Source organism: Scyliorhinus canicula, chromosome 8, assembly GCF_902713615.1.
Source record: "Scyliorhinus canicula chromosome 8, sScyCan1.1, whole genome shotgun sequence".
Lineage (NCBI taxonomy): Eukaryota > Metazoa > Chordata > Chondrichthyes > Carcharhiniformes > Scyliorhinidae > Scyliorhinus > Scyliorhinus canicula.
Window position 1 is genome coordinate 2993129 of NC_052153.1, and position 17832 is coordinate 3010960.

At 48.9% G+C, this 17832-nt stretch overlaps 1 protein-coding gene across 7 annotated transcripts in view; it reads left to right on the forward strand.

The window, feature by feature from the left end:
- The window catches only part of LOC119970054 (MOB kinase activator 3B), a 148719-nt gene that overhangs the window by 75604 nt on the left and 55283 nt on the right, over window positions 1–17832 (forward strand). The window contains exon 1 of one of the 7 annotated variants that reach the window (XM_038804015.1): window positions 5331–5385. The exons of 4 other annotated variants lie outside the window; for them this stretch is intronic. The gene's annotated coding sequence lies outside the window, so the exon portion shown is untranslated. Of the gene's footprint in view, window positions 1–5330; window positions 5386–5432; window positions 5456–9809; window positions 9894–17832 lie in introns of those variants that run through there. 2 more of the 7 variants (XM_038804021.1, XM_038804014.1) reach the window with 2 other exon arrangements.

Sequence of the window (17832 nt, forward strand, 5' to 3'; positions counted from 1 at the left end):
ACTCCTGCTCCTAGTTCTTATGTTCTTATGTTCTTATCATGTGACTGCTTCATCACATGGTCACGTGATAAGAACATAAGAACATAAGAACTAGGAGCAGGAGTAGGCCATCTGGCCCCTCGAGCCTGCTCCGCCATTCAATTAGATCATCGTCCCCATTCAGTTTGGGCCCCCGGCAGTGTGAGATGCAAAAGTGTACACACAGAACTGTGTACAACTAAGTATGTTCAAACAGAGCAACAAATTTACAAAAGATTTAGGCCACATTTGGCATACTGTGTCTAATTCTGGTCACCACGCTACCTGAAGGACGTGGAGGCTTTACAGAGAGTACAGAAAAGGTTTCCCAGGATGTTGCCTGGTATGGAGGGTATTAGCTATGAGGAAAGATTGAATAAACTGGGATTTTTCTCCCGAGAGAGACGGAGGCTGAGGGGCGACCTGATAGAAGTTTATAAAATGTAGAGGGATCTAGATAGGGTGAACAGTTAAAGGCGTTTTCCCAGGGCGGAAATGACAATTACAAGGGGGCACAAGTTCATGGTGAGGGGGGGACAGGTTCAGTGGAGATGTGCGGGAGAAGTTTTTTACATAGAGGGTGATGGTGGCCTGGAATGCGCTGCCAAGTGAGGTGGTTGAGGCAGATACGTTAGCGACTGTTAAGACTTATCTGGATAGGCACATGAACAGACGGGGTATAGGATGCAGGCGGTTGGTGTAGATAGGACACGGGATCGGCGCAGGCTTGGAGGGCCGAAGGCCCTACACCTGTGCTATATTGTTCTTTATTCTTTGTTCAGTGTACAACAGTGTGTTCAAACATTGAAACACAAATTTGCTCTTAAAGTCGGTACATTTTTATCCCGCGGTGTGTCCATTATATGCCCTCTTCTTTCAGGATAACTTGAGGGAATGGGAAAATAATTTTTTTTGGAATAAAATAGATTACCCAATTATTTTTTTCCAACTAAGGGACAATTTAGCGAGGCCAATCCACCTGTCCTGCACATCTTTGGGTCGTGGGGGTGAGACCCACGCAAACACGGGGAGAATGTGCAAATTCCACACGGACCGTGACCCGGGGCCAGGATCGAACCTGGGACCTCAGCGCCTGGAATGAAAGAATCAAAACAGACAGAATGACGTTGGTCTGTCCACATAGTTTAAGATGTGACAAAGTCCTAATTGAACTTGATGAACCTGCTCACGTTTCCGGAACATGTATAGACCCCAGCAGGAGTAGGTGGGACTGTCCTACTGGCAGTGTGCATTGAGGACCCGCCACGCAGGATTCGAACAGCATCCGGGTTTTGGGAGGTATGTGGGGCCTGAGATCCAGGAAAAGTGGTCAATCTGAGTAATTAGCTGCTAGAGATGGCAAGGCTACTGACAACAGCTGACAGCAATGGCGTATATAATGGCTGTCATCTGAGGCCACCATGTAGCTGTTGGGCTGCAGGACATTGTTGTTGACTACTGCGAACTGGACCTGGTCTTGTGCGGTCTGAATGCGGCCTGGTGCTAGATACATTGATTGTGGGCGTGCTTGTTGTAGTGAACCTTGTTGTTTAATCTGCGTAGTAGCAGCATCATGCGCATTGGGTATAAGTTCTGGCTACAGCATGGCCTTGGTAGTCGGGATCTTGGTCCTGATTGATAAAGGCAGGCCTTATCGGGTAGATTACACAGGTTTAGGAGTGCAGCATAGAGGGGCGGCACGGTGGCACAGTGGTTAATTAGTGCCATTTAGTGCCGCCAATCCACCTCCTCTGTGCACCTTTGGGTTGTGGGGTTGAGACCCACGCAGACACGGGGAATGTGGAAACTCCACATAGACAGTGACACACGGCTGGGATCGAACCTGGGTCCTCGGCACCGTGACGCAGCAATGCTAACCACCGCGCCAGCGTGCCACCCGGAATTTTTGAAGACCAGGGCATGGAGCTCTTTTTCGATTTGTGTAGATCAAGTTTCCGTGTCAGCGAGAGGCCTCGAGGAAAACGCTAATGGTCAACCATTTTGTATCCATGTTGTGACATATCTGCTGAGATCAGGACAGGAGCTTGGACATTGAAGTATTGTAAAACTGGTGGAGATGCCAATGATCATTTGAGTCTGTTGAACGATACTTTCTGACAACGCCATTCAATGTCCAGATGTAGGAGTTGACAAAGTGGTCCAGTGATTTCACGATCACAAGGAATGAACTTTGAGGGCGGCACGGTGGTACAGTGGTTAGCATTGCTGCCTACGGTGCTGAGGACCCGGGTTCGAATCCCGGCCCTGGGTCACTGTCTGTGAGGAGTTTGCACATTCTCCCCGTGTTTGTGTGGGTTTCACCCCCACAACCCAAAGATGTGCAGAGTAGGTGGATTGGCCACGTTAAATTGCCCCTTAATTGGAAAAAATGAATTGGATATTCTAAATTTATAAAAACAAAAAAAACAAAAATAAAATTTTTTTTTAAAAAAAGGAATGAACTTTGAGAGCTAGCTTGTCAGAGCCAGGAAACGCTGCAACGTGTGCTTATCGACTTGAATCCATGTGGCGTACGGCCGCAGTCTTCTCTGATTCAGGTTTAACACCGCCATCTGTCAGCAGGTGGCCCACATACGCTTCCCGACTGATGTTGAATTGGCACTTTGCAGGGCCGAGCTTCAAAGTGAGATCCCTGATTTTGTTTCGGACTCAGGGAGGATGCTCATCATGTCCTGCAGCAGTGCGACCCCAGATCAGGATATCATTGATATGATTGATTTGCTAAGAGCTGTTCCACCCTCATTGAACATGAGAATTCCTCACTGCCGGAAGAGATGGCATTCGGAGAGAGCGGTATCTGCCGACCGCGGCCACGGATGTGGTCACTCCTGAGGATCCAGATCAGCCGGGATTTGCCAAAAGCCGCGTTTTGCATCTAATGTCTTCCTGGGGTGATGTGGCTTGAGTAGCACTTTGTTCAACTGTACCGGGTCGCTACTTACGTTTGCTACGTTTGCCGGCTACATTTGCCGAAAGCCACTCTGTGGCCTCTTCCACAGGGGTAATTACCCCCCAATCTATCATTCAATGCAGCTCATTGAAGACATTTTGCTTCATCGCAATCGGTATCCTTCTTGGCACACAGATGGGACTTTGTTCCCATTTGGCTGAAATAATTGTTCATCAATTGTGCAGACAGGCTGCTGTAATTGACGGAGAGCATTCCACAAAATGGACACACTTCTGTTTCCCTCCTAAACCCTGCTGTTTGCCACAGAAGATGATCCATTCCTGTTTGAACCGGTCCCAATTGTCCATCAAATTCTGATCAAAGACAAGTGGGTCAATGTTTCAAAATCCCTGTACCAGACCCCCTGTGCCACACTGCCAGCCGTGATACCATGTACTTCTGTGTGATCCATTAAATCAACGACTGCACGAGGACAGCACGGTGTCGCAGTGGTTAGCACTGCTGCCTCACAGCACCGAGGACCCGGGTTCGATCCCGGCTCTGGGCCATTGTCCGTGTGGAGTTTGCACATTCTCCCCGTGTCTGCGTGGGTTTCGCCCCCACAACCCAAAGATGTGCAGGGTAGGTGGATTGGCCACGCTAAATTGCTGCTTAATTGGAAAAAATGAATTGGGTACTCTAAATTTATAAAAAAAACATTCAAACCCTCGTACACACCTCCTTTGTCCAAGGCTCCAGGTAATCCTGGCAAGTTCCATCCCCATGATGCTCCATGTGACTGTGATATCACATAGTCACATGACGACCTGATCTACGGCAAACTTTCATTACAGCTGCACACTCTTAAAATAAAATGTAAATTGAATTAAAAAACCCTCACACATTACTGAGGTCATGTTATATGTAATGGCAAAGAGAGATGAAAATAATGATTCAATCTGCTCAGAAAACAGTAGAATGTCAGGTTGAATGGTTTGTGTTGCATGTAATTTCCCAAAGGCTGAACTAGCGTTCAATCTCCCTAATATTTACTCAGGAGAACCTTTCCATCACCTCTTTAAAGTAAAGTTTTAAAATAATTCCAAAACTTTGAGCAAGCAATTACAAATTATTTCCTTTGTTTCTTTCTCTGATATGTGTAGCATTTTTCACCGCTCTCCAGTTTGCTGTAATATTTCTCAGCTGCTTATTTTCCTGGAACAGGTCACAAGGATGTTGCCAGTGGCTCATTAACTGACCAGGAATCTTTCCCATTGAACTTACTGGTTGATAATTGACCAATTCGGCCACATTACAAACTCACCTGATGTGGCCAAATCCAAAGCTTTTGGCTCAGAGATAGGGACGCAGAAGGGCTCCCTAATTTACCGTGATACTGCAGTGTAAATGTTAACTGTTCAATCAGTATCTGGTTTGAGTGAAATCAATGAATTGTAGAGTGTCTTTGCTATTTTCTTGTGAATCCAGGGCTAGTGACAAATCCCATACTGTGGCCAAGACCAAATTGGTTCCTATAACGTGGTCCACAGTATATATCCATGTTACAAATCGACAGCTGGTGTCTTGTGCTCAATCTTGAGCACAGCTGTGCTCTGGCCAAAATTTCATCCATATTCCTACAGCTTCCCAGCCACACTCCAAAATAAAATAATTTAAAAAGTAATTAATTTACAGGATGGGGATGTCATTGGCTAGGTCAACATGTATTGCCCATCCATTTATTTCCACATTACCAGAATGATGTGGATGCCTTGGAGAGGGTGCAGAGGAGGTTCACCAGGATATTGCCTGGTATGGAGGGTGCTAGCTATGAAGAAAGGTTGAGTGGATTAGGATTGTTTTCGTTGGAAAGACGGAGGTTGAGGGGGGACCTGATTGAGGTCTACAAAATTATGAGAGGTATGGACAGGGTGGATAGCAACAAGCTTTTCCCAAGAGTGGGGGTGTCAATTACAAGGGGGTCACGATTTCAAGGTGAGAGGGGGAAAGTTTAAGGGAGATGTGCGTGGAAAGTTTTTTACGCAGAGGGTGGTGGATGCCTGGAACGCTTTGCCAGCGGAGGGGGTAGAGGTGGGCACAATAGCATCATTTAAGATGCATCTAGACAGGTATATGAACGGGTGGGGAACAGAGGGAAGTAGATCCTTGGAAAATAGGCGACAGGTTTAGATAAAGGATCTGGATCGGCGCAGGCTGGGAGGGCCGAAGGGCCTGTTCCTGTGCTGTAATTTTCTTTGTCCTGTTTTCTTTATCCCTAGTTGCCCTTGAGGTGGTGAGCTGTCTTCTTGCAGCTATGTGTTGGAGGCATATCCAGACTGCTCTTCGTGAGGGTGTTCCAGGATGTTGCCCCAGCAACAGTGAAAGAACGGCGATATTTTTCCAAGTCAGGATTTTGAGTGACTCAGAGGGGAACTTCCAAGTGGTGGTGTTCCCAGGTATCTGCTGCCCTTGTCCTTCGAGATGGTAGTGTTCGTGGGTTTGGAAGGTGCTGTCTAAGGAACCTTGGTGAGTTCCTGCAGTGCATCTTGTAGATGGTACACACGGCTGCCATTATTCTTCAGTGGTGGAGGGAGTGAATGTTTGTGGAACGGGTACCAATAAAGCGGGGCTGCTTTGTTCTGGATGGTGTTGAGCTTCTTGAGTGTTATTGGAGCTGCACTCATCCAGTTCAATTTCTGGTCAATGGATATTTATGGTGGGAGACTTAACAATGGTAATACCACTGAATGTCAAGGGTGACGGTTAGACTCTCTCTTGTAGGAGATGGTCATTGCCTGGTGGTTGTGTGGCACAAATGTTACTTGCTGCTTATCAACCCAAGCCTGAATATTGTCAGGTCTTGCTGTATATGGTTTGGACTGCTTCAGTATTTGTGGAGTTGTGATTGGTGCTGAACATTGTGCAGTCATCAGCAAACTGACCTTATGATGGAACAAAGATAATTGATGAGGCAGCTGAAAAGGGTTGGGCCCAGAACACTACCCTGCGGAGCCAGTGTGGTACCATTATTCAAGAAGGGATGAAGGGATAAACCAGGAAACTACAGGCCAGTCAGTCTAACCTCAGTGGTGGGAAAACTATTGGAAACAATTCTGAGAGACAGAATTAATCTGCATTTGGAGAGGCCGGGATTAATCAGGAACAGTCAGCATGGGTTTGTTAAGGGGAGGTCATATCTGACCAACTTGATTGAGTTTTTCGAAGTGGTGACCAGAAGTGTAGATGAGGGAAATGCATTTGACGTGGTCTACTTGGACTTCAGCAAGGCCTTTGATAAGGTTCCCCATGGGAGGCTGACAGCGAAGGTCAGAGCCATGGGATCCAGGGAAATTTGGCAAATTGGATCCAGAATTGGCTGAGTGGCAGGAAGCAGAGGGTGATGGTCGAGGGGTGTCTTTCCAACTGGAAGCCTGTGTCCATTGGGGTCCCGCAGGAATCAGTGTTGGGGCCCTTGCTGTTTGTAGTTTACATGATCAGTAAGTTCACAGATGGTACAACAATAGGTGGGGTGGTAAATAGAGCTTTGTTTGGGGTCCAAGAAAAGCATTATACCAAGTTCTGTGCAACAGCGTACCAGGTTATAGTGGGGGCCCAGGGTAAATAAGATTTTAAAAAACATTGGTTCCATATGGGCTGGAATGCTCATAGGAACAAGGGGCAGCTCTGTGTGACATACGGCCCATCGAAGGTGACTCTGCTATTACTTCAAAGCTGGTTTTGTAATTTTGAAGTGTTGGTTGTAACGAAAGTAAATGTGGTGGCTGATTTACGCACAGTGATCTCTCGGACATATCTCTTGGATGCATGTGGATGAGTTTAGGAACGCCAGCAGGGGAAAATCATGTTTAGCTAATTCTGTTGAGTTTTGGATGAGGTAGCAGAGAGTAATGCAATCTCTGTGGCGCACGGCGACTTCAAAAAGCGTAATGAGTGCCAGAAAAGTTAACATAAAAACGGTGACTTAGAAAATCGGAACAGGAGGAGGCCATTCGGCCTTTTGAGCCTGCTCCCTCATTCACTACGATCCCGGCTGATTGTCCAATTCAATAGCCAAATCCCCCCCCCCCAATATCCTTCGATCCCTTTTGCCCCAAGTTAGAGCAAAGTTAGAAGTATGTGTGTAACTGATTTAATTAAACTGAAGTCTGAGGTGAGGATTTTCCGTGGTGCGTTTTCAGGCGGCAGAGGCAACTCCCCATTGGCCTTCCGGGGTCTTCCGGTCTGCCGAGCTCTGTGGTGTTTTGTATTGGTTGCCTGCCCTGCCTTCGGGGAACCCGCAGTGGGGGGGGGGGGGGGGGGGGGGGGGGGGGCATTGCCTTCAGTGGGATCTCCCAATCCCGCAGTGGGAAGGGCTGGAAAATCCCAGCCAAAGTGTCTACAGAGTTGAAAACGTCAATGGGGCGAAGCGTAAAGGTCGCTACCTCCAATGAATATGGCCAAGTTCACTGTTCTACCAGTAAACACAACATGGGTAGAAAGTTGCATCAGGAAATAATGAAGATTTGGATTTTCAGTTGCTGAATTTCAAAGGCAGATAAGATGGAGTTTACGACTTAACAAAGGTCATGATAACAAAGGCAAAGTTATTTAATTTAATTTTACCGGTAAGTGGTGGCCCTAAGGAGAGCATTAAAGATTTTTATATTCTGGGAAAGGTAACTTTCAAAGAGGGATAAGGACAATTGGGAACAGGTGAAAAAATATATTGAAAGGGAGGTTGGAAGCTAAACCAGGGTGGCCAGATAAGGTCCTGAAGAGAGTGTTGTCCTCAGACAGAACTGTGAAGAAGTGAACAGCCGTCACTCACCCCAAAGAAGTATATGTTTGTTCCAAAAAAGCAGGATTTTGTTTTAAAAGCCTTGGATTTCTGCAGTCGAGTGAGAAAGAGAGACAGAAAGAAACTCTTTGAAATACCTCCCCTACATAAACAGAGGGTTATGCTTTGTGGTAAGGTTACTGGAACTGACCTCATAGATAGGGGGCGCGATTCTCCCAAAACGGGAGAAATCGTAAAGCTGGCGTAAAACCCGGGCGGGTTTGACGCCAGCGCGCCCCTTCCCGACCGGGAACCGATTCTGGTCCCCGGTCGGGGCTAGCAGCCCGACGCCGTAGGCTCCGGCATGACGGGCTTAACGATTTTCGTTAAGCCCGCTTGCCGGAGTTAGCGCCGGCTGACGCGTCATATGACGTCAGCCGCGCATGCGCAGTTTGGAAGACTCCAACCCGCGCATGCGCGGGTGACGTCATCGCGTTTTTGCGCGAAACCCGCGCATGCGCGGGCCGGGTTGCCCCTCAGCCGCCCCGCGAATGGATACTGCGGGGCGGCGGAAGGACAAGTAGTGCGCGGGCATCTGGCCCGCTGCCCGCGATCGGTGGGCACCGATCGCGGGCCCATGGCACCCTTGGCACGGCCGTGGTACGGCCGTGCCAATCAGTGCCATGGTTATTAATAGCGAGTTTGTGACGCCGTTTTTACGAACGGCAAGACCAGGTGTGTTTGCCGTTCGTAAAAACGGCGTAAAGGGCTGGGACTTCGGCCCATCTAACAGCTGAGAATCGCTGCCGGCCGTAAAAAAAACAGCGGCAGCGATTCGGGTCGGGACTTCGGCGGGAGGGGGGAGAATAGCGGGAGGGCGGCAAAAATGTCGGGAAGGCCCTCCCGCTATTCTCCCACCCGTCGTGGGGGGCGGAGAATTTCGCCCTAAGTTTCTATAAGGACTGTTTGCCAAAGGAGTGTTTATTTGTGAGTCTAACTAAGTAGGAATCTGTTGGGGAAATGTTCTGTAAGACTAATTTTTAACTGTGTAAATGTAATCTTGTGTGGTTAAGTTTTCTTTTCTAGGGCAGCACGGTGGCCTAGTGGTTAGCACAACCGCCTCACGGCGCTGAGGTCCCAGGTTCGATCCCGCCTCTGGGTCACTGTCCGTGTGGAGTTTACACATTCTCCCCGTGTCTGCGTGGGTTTCGCCCCCACAACCCAAAAATGTGCAGAGTAGGTGGATTGGCCACGCTAAATTGCCCCTTAATTGGAAAAAATAATTGGGTAATCTAAATTTATAAAAAAAAAAGTTTTCTTTTCTTTTGTTAATGCTTTAATTTAATATTTTAAAAATCTCCAGAAGTGTAACTGGAATTTGTATCTCCTGACTCCAATACATTTATTTTCTCACAGTAAAATAGCAATTTAAAATTGTTCACCTGCTAAGTTTCCCTTTGGGGTGTGGTTATCACGGCAATTGCCACCTGCCAGACCATAACATAGAACATACAGTGCAGAAGGAGGCCATTCAGCCCATCGAGTATGCACCGACCCACTTAAGCCCTCACTTCCACCCCCGTAACCCAATAACCCCATCTAACATTTTTTGGTCACTAAGGGCAATTTATCATGGCCAATCCACCTAACCTGCACGTCTTTGGACTGTGGGAGGAAACCGGAGCACCCGGAGGAAACCCACGCAGACACGGGGAGGATGTGCAGACTCCGCACAGACAGTGACCCAGCAGGGAATCAAACCTAGGACCCTGGCGCTGTGAAGCCACAGTGCTATCCACTTGTGCTACCGTGGCCCACACTATCTTTATATGCCAGATTTATTAGTTTCTATGGTGGGGTTCGAACCCATGTCATGTCCCCAGTGCGGGGGCCTCTGGATTACTAATCCAGTGATATTACCACTACACCATCATTTTCCCTTATCTTTGGTAGCATCCTGGTGAACCTCCTCTGTTGCCATTCCGAGACTTTTCCATCTTTCCTGAAATTTGGTGCCCAGAATTGTTCACAATTTTCCAGCTGAAACATAAACAAGTTTATAAAGTTTATAGTGTAATCTCTTCACTTTTATATTCTCAGCCTCTATTTATTTAACCCAGATGCGATTGAAACCAGCATGTTAACTTTACCTGTCACCGGTAGGAAGAAATGCATCACCCTTAACAGGTCAGCTGTTTGAAGAAACACTGCCTTAGTTTGTAGATTCAATGTTGGTTACTCTAATATCCCAAGGGCACTGACAACTTCAATTTATTTTTGCAGTATAAAGTATTGTATTGTGGATATTTGGATTACACATTCCTTAAGGTATAATGGGAAAGATAATAAACATTTATAATGGGAAAGATAATAAACATTTATAATGGGAAAGATAATAAACAATGGTTGGGATGTTTTTTTACACTATTTGCTTATCTTGATAGACTGAAAAAACAAACACAGTGGCCTAATCCTGGATTTAAAGCTTTGAACACTCCAAAGTCCATTCATGCGCTGTAGTTTTCTGCTGACTTAAACAAGCAAATGGGGACTTGGTGTAACATCTAATCTAAAACATATCTCCAACAATGCAGCACTCCCGAAGTACTCCTTGAACTTCTTTACTTTCTTTCTTATCTCCCCTCTTGCCCTCTGACTTCAAACCCCTGTTCCCTTGTCCTCATTTCCACTAAACTACTGACCACCCAAGTTCTCCTCTTGGCCTCGATGTTAGCTACTATGAAACAGTAAATTAGTTCCTCTCCTCAGGTGTTACTAACCTCATTTTCAAACATTGCTCCCGTTCTCTAAAGACCACCTTCAACTCCTTTGTTCTTGCCTCATCTCCAACCTCCTCTAAACTCCTTAAACGTGCTGTCCACGCCCAAATCTATGCCTGCTTTATATGTAGCAATCTCCAATCAAGGTTCCACCATTGCCGTGACAGGGAAATGAGGCTGATATGTTAGTGCCTGTGACCTCGGCCATGGTGCTTTTTCCATCATTGACCTAATTTGTATCCAGTGCTTCTCCCCTTTAGTGTCCCACTTTGGTGGAACCTGATTCTAGTCTTACCTATCAAATCATACCCAAAGTTATCTCTACCCATGGCTTCACTTCCCAACCCAACATCATTGGGCTGGATTCTCCATTGGGAAACTATGGGTGGGATTCTCCCAGGCCACGCTGGGCCGGAGAATCGCTCGGCTGGGTACAAATCGCACGACGCCGCCCCGATGTCGGCCCTCCGATTCTCCGGTGCGCGGTGAATCGGCGTCATTGGCGCTGGCCGGGGGCCGATCGACGCGACCCCCTCCCCGTCGATTCTCCACCCGTGGTGGGCCAAGTGGCCGCAAAAAAAATCCGAGTTGTGGCGGCGCCGTCCACGTGTGGTCTTACCCGGCGGGACCTCGGCGTGCATTCTTTCGGGGGCGGCCTGGTGGGGGGGGGGGGAGGAATTGTACGATCCCGTGGGGCGGGGGCCTCCGCTGTGGCCTGGCCCGTGATCGGGGCCTTCCAATCGGGAGCCGGCCTCTCAGGCTGGGGGCTTCTTTTACTCCGCGCCGGCCCCTGTTGACCTACGCATGTTGAGGAAGGAGCTGTGCTCCGAAAGCTAGTGATTTGAAACAAACCTGTTGGACTTTAACCTGGTGCTGTAAAACTTCTTACTATACTGTACAGAGACCTTGGGCAGGATTCTCGGACCTCCCCCCCCCCCCCCCCCCCCGCCGGGCTGGAGAATCGCTGGGGGGGGGGCGGCGTGAATCCCGCCCCGCCGCCCCAATGCCGGCTGCCGAATTTTCTGGCACCCGTTTTTTGGCGGGGGCGGGAATCGCGTCACGCCGGTCGGGGACCGTTGACAGCCCCCCCCCCCCCGCCGATTCTCTGCTCCTCGAAGGGCCGAGCGGCCGCCCGTATTTGACCTGTCCCGCTGGCATAAATTACGCAAGGTTCTTACCGGCAGGACCTGGCTCTGTGGGCGGCCTGCGGAGTCCTGGGGGGGGGGGGATCTGGCCCCGGGGGGTGGGCCCACGGTGGCCTGGCCTGCAATCAGGGCCCACCGATCTGCGGGCGGGCCTGTGCCATGGGGGCACACTTTCCCTCCGCGCCGGCCGCTGTAAAGCTCCGACATGGCGGCTGCGGAGAAGAAACCCACTGCGCATGCGCAGGAACACGCTGGCGCCAACTCGCGCCGGCCGGCAGAGGCCCTTCAGCGCCGGTTGGCGCGGCGGCAATCATTCCAGCGCCGGACTAGCCCCCGAAGGTGTGGAGGATTCCGCACCTTGCGGGCGGTCCATCAGCGGAGTGGTTCACGCCACTCTTTGGCACCAGTACGGCCGCCCGCCGGATACCGGAGAATCCCGGCCAGAGGTTTTGGAATCGGAACCTGCTGCATTGACTGTTGGCAAGCCCACATAAATTATGATAACAATGGGCAGCAATTTGAAATGCTTTTGACTTTGGTGCACAATTTGTTCTAGCTGTGCTTTCACTTTTGCAAAAACTGCTCATTAAGATGGTTGGAGAGGACAGACTTGACAGCAGGTCTGGCACTTGCTGCGTCTACATTCCTTGTGACTAATTTTTGTTTCAACATCTTTTTGGAAGTATTTTCAATTCCATTCTCCAATGGAGAGTCCAAATAAAGATTCCATGATGCATTTCTGAGTTTGTTATTTTGCCTGGGGATTATAGATAACTAGGGGGAGGGTGGGGGGGTGGGGGGTGGGGGGGAGTCCCTGTCGAGAATTTACCTACTTCTGAGACCGCAGTGACCTATAAATGAAACAGTAGCTGCATTCTGTATTGTTTTTACGGTTTGATACTATTTGGGGCATTTGAGCGGTGTTATTCGAGAATCCAGCACATTTCATGGCCAGAAGCAGATATTGAGCTGTGTCCTGATGCTGATTTTGGATGGTGTGTAGTCGATGTGAGGGTTTAGGAAGTTGGTAGCGATCTGCTCAGCTCCTTTTTAGGGCACCCTAGCTACATGGTACAGGGAGGAGCAGGTATAGTTGAGTCGAGCTTAGTATGTTAAAAGATTGGGGGTCCCGTAGATGCTTGAACCTCCTAAACTCCTCATACGGTAGCACAGTGGTTAGCACTGTTGGTTCACATTGCTAGGGTCTCAGGTTCGATTCCCGGCTTGGGTCACTGTCTGTGCAGGTTAGAACATTAGAACATAGAACATACAGTGCAGAAGGAGGCCATTCGGCCCATCGAGTCTGCACCGACCCCCTCAAGTCCTCACTTCCACCCTATCCCTGTAACCCAATAATCCCTCCTAACCTTTTTTTTGGACAATTTATCGTGGCCAATCCACCAAACGTCACATCTTTGGACTGTGGGAGGAAACCGGAGCACCCGGAGGAAACCCACGCAGACACGGGGAAAACGTGCAGACTCCGAGTGACCCAGCGGGGAATCGAACCTGGGACCCTGGCGCTGTGAAGCCACAGTGCTATCCACTGTGCTACTATGCTGCTATGTTCTCCCTGTGTCTGCATGGGTTTCCTCTGAGTGCTCCAGTTTCCTCCCACAATCCCCGAAAGACGTGCTTGTTAGCTGAATTGTACATTCTGAATTCTCCCTCTGTGTACCCGAACAGGTTCCGGAATGTGGTGACTAGGGGCTTTTCACAGTAACCATTGCAGTGTTAATGTAAGCCTAGTTGTGACAATAAAGATTATTATAATTATAATAATAACGGTAGTATCAAACTGAAAGAAAAAGCAGCTAATTGTGCAAAGTCAGGTCAGCAGATTGGACTTCTGAATATAAGGAACAGCAAAGCATGACTAAAAGATTAATAAGGATGGAAAAATTAGAGTACGAGAGAAAGCGAGCCTGAAATATAAAAACAGATAGTAAGAGTTTTTATAAATATTTTAAAAAGATAAGTTAACCAGGTGACTGTTGGTCTGATAGAAAGTGAGCTTGGAGAATTGATAATGGAAAACAAGGAATGGCAGATGAATTGAACAGGTATCTTGCATCAATCTTCACTACAGAGGTTACAGGTAACATCCCAGAAGAAGCTATAAATCAGGAAATGGAAGGGACGGAGGAACCAGAGCAGCGGTACTGAGTAAATGGTTAGAGCTGTGGGACTGACAGGAACCCTTTATCCTAAGGTCTTAAAATAAGTGTCTAGTGAGATAGTTAATGCTTTGGTTTAAATTTTTCAAAACTCCCTCGGATCAGGGAAGGTTCCATTAGATCGGAAGATAGCAAATGTAACTCCATTATTCAAAAAGGGAGGGAGACACAAAGCAGGAACCACAGGCCAGGGAGCTTCACGTCTGTCACAGGGAAAATGTTAAAAGCTATTATTAAAGAAGTTACAACAGGGCATTTGAATAAGGTCAAGGTGATCGGGCAGAATCAACATGGTTCTGGGAGAGGGAAATCATGTTTAACCAATTTATTGAAGTACCTTGAGGAAGTAACGTGTGCTGTGTATAAAGGGGAACCGGTCGATGTGCTATACTTAGATTTCCAGAAGGCATTTGACAAAATGCCACATCAAAGGTTATTGTGGAAAATAAAAGCTCGTGGTGGGGGAGGGTAACATATTGGCATGGTCAGAAGATTGGCTGGTTAACAGAAAGCAGAGAGTAGGTATGCCACAGAGATCAGTGCTGGGACCTCAACTATTTACAATTTATCAAAATGATTTGGATGAAGGTGTGAAGGGATGGTTGCCAAATTTGCTGATGACACAAAGTGGGCAGCACGGTAGCTTATTGGTTAGCACAGTTGCTTCACAGCTCCAGGCTCCTAGGTTCGAATCCCGGTTTGGGTCACTGTCTGTGTGGAGTCTGCACGTTCTCCCCGTGTCTGCGTGGGTTTCCTCCGGGGGCTCCGGTTTCCTCCCACAGTCCAAAGATGTGCAGGTCAGGTGGATTGGTCACGATAAATTGCCCTTAGTGTCCAAAAGGTGGGGTAGGGTTGCTGGGTTACGGGGATAGGGTGGAGGTGTGGGCTTGGGTAGGGTGCTCTTTCCAAGGGCCGGTGCAGATGGGCCGAGTGGCCTCCTTCTGCACTGTAAATTCTATTCTATAAAGGTAGGAAAGTAAGTTGTGAAGAGGACATAAGGAAGCTACTGAGGGAAATGGATGGGTTAAGTGAGTGGACAAAGGCCTGGCAAATGCAGTGTACTGTGAGAAAATGGGAAATTGTCATTTTCGCAGGAAGAATAAAAGAGAAGCTTATCCTCTAACTGGTGAGGGATTGCAGAGCTTTGGGATGCAGAGGGATCTGGGTGACCTAGTGCATGAATCACCAAAGGCTAGTATGCAGGTACAGCAAGTCATTAGGAAAACTAATAGAATGTTATTGTTTATTGAATAGGGTGGCTATGCTTCAGTTGTACAAAACACGAGTAAAACCACAGCTGGAGTATTGTGCACAGCATTGGTCTCCTTATATAAGGAAGGATGTGAATGCATTGGAAACAGTTGAGAGAATGTTTACCAGACAAGTACCTGGATTGGGCGGGTTGGCTTGTGAGGTACGGTTGGACTGGCTGGCCTTGTATCCGCTGGAGCTTAGAAGAGTACGAGGCAACTTGATTGAAACATAGAAGGTCCTGAGGGGTGTTGACAGGGTGGATGGGGGGAGGATGTTTCCCCTTGTGGGAGAATCTAGAACGAGGCGTCACTTAAAAAATATGTGGGGTCGTCCGTTTAAAATGGAGATGAGGAGAAATTGTTTCACTCAGAGGGTCGTGAGTCTCTGGAACTCGCTTTGAATATTTTTTGCGGCAAAGTTAGATAGATTCTCGATAAGCAAGGGGGTGAAAGGTTATTGGGGGCCATGATCTTATTAAATGGTGGACCAGGCTGGAGGGGCTGAGTGGGCCTGTTGCTGCTCCTAGTTCACATGCCCAGGGTTTGAGCATAAAAATCATGGCTGGTACTGAGGGAGTGCTGCACTGGCCCTGAGGGAGTGTTGCACTGGCCCTGAGGGAGTGCTGCACTGGCCCTGAGGGAGTGCTGCACTGGCCCTGAGGGAGTGCTGCACTGGCCCTGAGGGAGTGCTGCACTGGAACTGGTTCCACTGAGGGAGTGCTGCACTGGCCCTGAGGGAGTGCTGCACTGGCCCTGAGGGAGTGCTGCACTGGCCCTGAGGGAGTGCTGCACTGGCCCTGAGGGAGTGCTGCACTTGCCCTGAGGGAGTGCTGCACTGGCCCTGAGGGAGTGCTGCGCTGGCCCTGAGGGAGTGCTGCACTGGCCCTGAGGGCCCTGAGGGAGTGCTGCACTGGCCCTGAGGGAGTGCTGCACTGGCCCTGAGGGAGTGCTGCACTGGCCCTGAGGGAGTGCTGCACTGGCCCTGAGGGAGTGCTGCACTGGCCCTGAGGGAGTGCTGCACTGGCCCTGAGGGAGTGCTGCACTGGCCCTGAGGGAGTGCTGCACTGGCCCTGAGGGAGTGCTGCACTGGCCCTGAGGGAGTGCTGCACTGGCCCTGAGGGAGTGCTGCACTGGCCCTGAGGGAGTGCTGCACTGGCCCTGAGGGAGTGCTGCACTGGCCCTGAGGGAGTGCTGCACTGGCCCTGAGGGAGTGCTGCACTGGCCCTGAGGGAGTGCTGCACTGGCCCTGAGGGAGCTGCACTGGCCCTGAGGGAGTGCTGCACTGGCCCTGAGAGAGTGCTGCACTGGAGCTGGTTCCACTGAGGGAGTGCTGCACTGGCCCTGAGGGAGTGCTGCACTGGCCCTGAGGGAGCTGCACGATCCGTGATGCTGTATTTCAGATGCATGCTTGGGTAGATGTAAAATATCCCGTGACACTGCCCCCAGGAAGAGTAAGGGAGTCCTCCCTGGTGTCCCGGCCAATATATATCCTCGACGAGCGCCACAAAAACAGATTTTCTGATCACTGTGGGAGCTTTCTGTGCACAGTGCCTGCTGTGCTTCCTGCAACACTGGCTACACTCAGAAAGTACCTCATTGGCTGTAAATCGCTTTGATACATGTGGTGGTTGTGGAAGGTGCTTTATAAGTGTGAGTGTTTCTGAATTTTGCTGGCACTGCTAATCTTCTGGTCAGATACATCAGGCCAATTACTGAACACTTCACCTTCTCAGCTAGTGATTTCTCACATTAGATGAACAAGATGCTAACTTCTGAAGAAGGGACTGACATGGAAAGTTTCCTTCTCCCCATTTCCTGCCATTTGCTTTGCTCCTAGCAAGTTTATATTTGTACAGTGTGTTCGACAGAAGAATTCACACCGACACAACGTAACTTGCTGCTTCATTTCCAGACCGATGAACTCACCCGATGCCCGAGTCTGTGTATTTACATTGTGTATTTATCGTACGTCCTATGCTTTTCATGTATGGAGCCATCTGTCTGGACTCTACATGGAACAATACTTTTCACTGTATCTCGGTACAGGTGACAATAAATCAAATCTAATCCAAAGACGATGAATAGCTATAAATGTTCAGTGAAAGACTATTCACTGGGCTCCACACAAAATAATTCAATTCTGTTACTTCCATCATTTTAATCCAAACTAGTTTGGCAGAACATTAAACACAACTTTCAAAAGAGTATGAAGAAAATAAACAACTTGCAGAGCAAAAATAAAACAATGTCGAAGCAATAAATTGATAATTTAAAAAAAGAGCAATTAAGATTACCATCAGAGTGTAAGAGGCTGGCACTCTCACTCACATCCCCCCCCCCCCCCCACTTACTCCCTCCCTCTCACTTTCACTCACTCCCTCTCTCTCACTCCCACACACTCCCTCCCTCTCACTCACTTCTCCCCCCTCTCACTCACTCCCTCCCTCTCACTTTCACTCACTCCCTCTCTCTCACTCCCACACACTCCCTCCCTCTCACTCACTTCTCCCCCCTCTCACCCACTCCCCCCTCTCATTCCCACACACTCCCTCCCTCTCACTCACTTCTCCCCCTCTCACTCACTCCCTCCCTCTCACTCTCACACACTCCCCCCTCACATTCCCACACACTCCCCCCTCTCATTCCCACACACTCCCTCCCTCTCACTCTCACACACTCCCTCCCTCACTCTCACATACTCCCTCCCTCTCACTCCCACACACTCCCTCCCTCTCACTCTCACACACTCCCTCCCTCTCACTCTCACACAC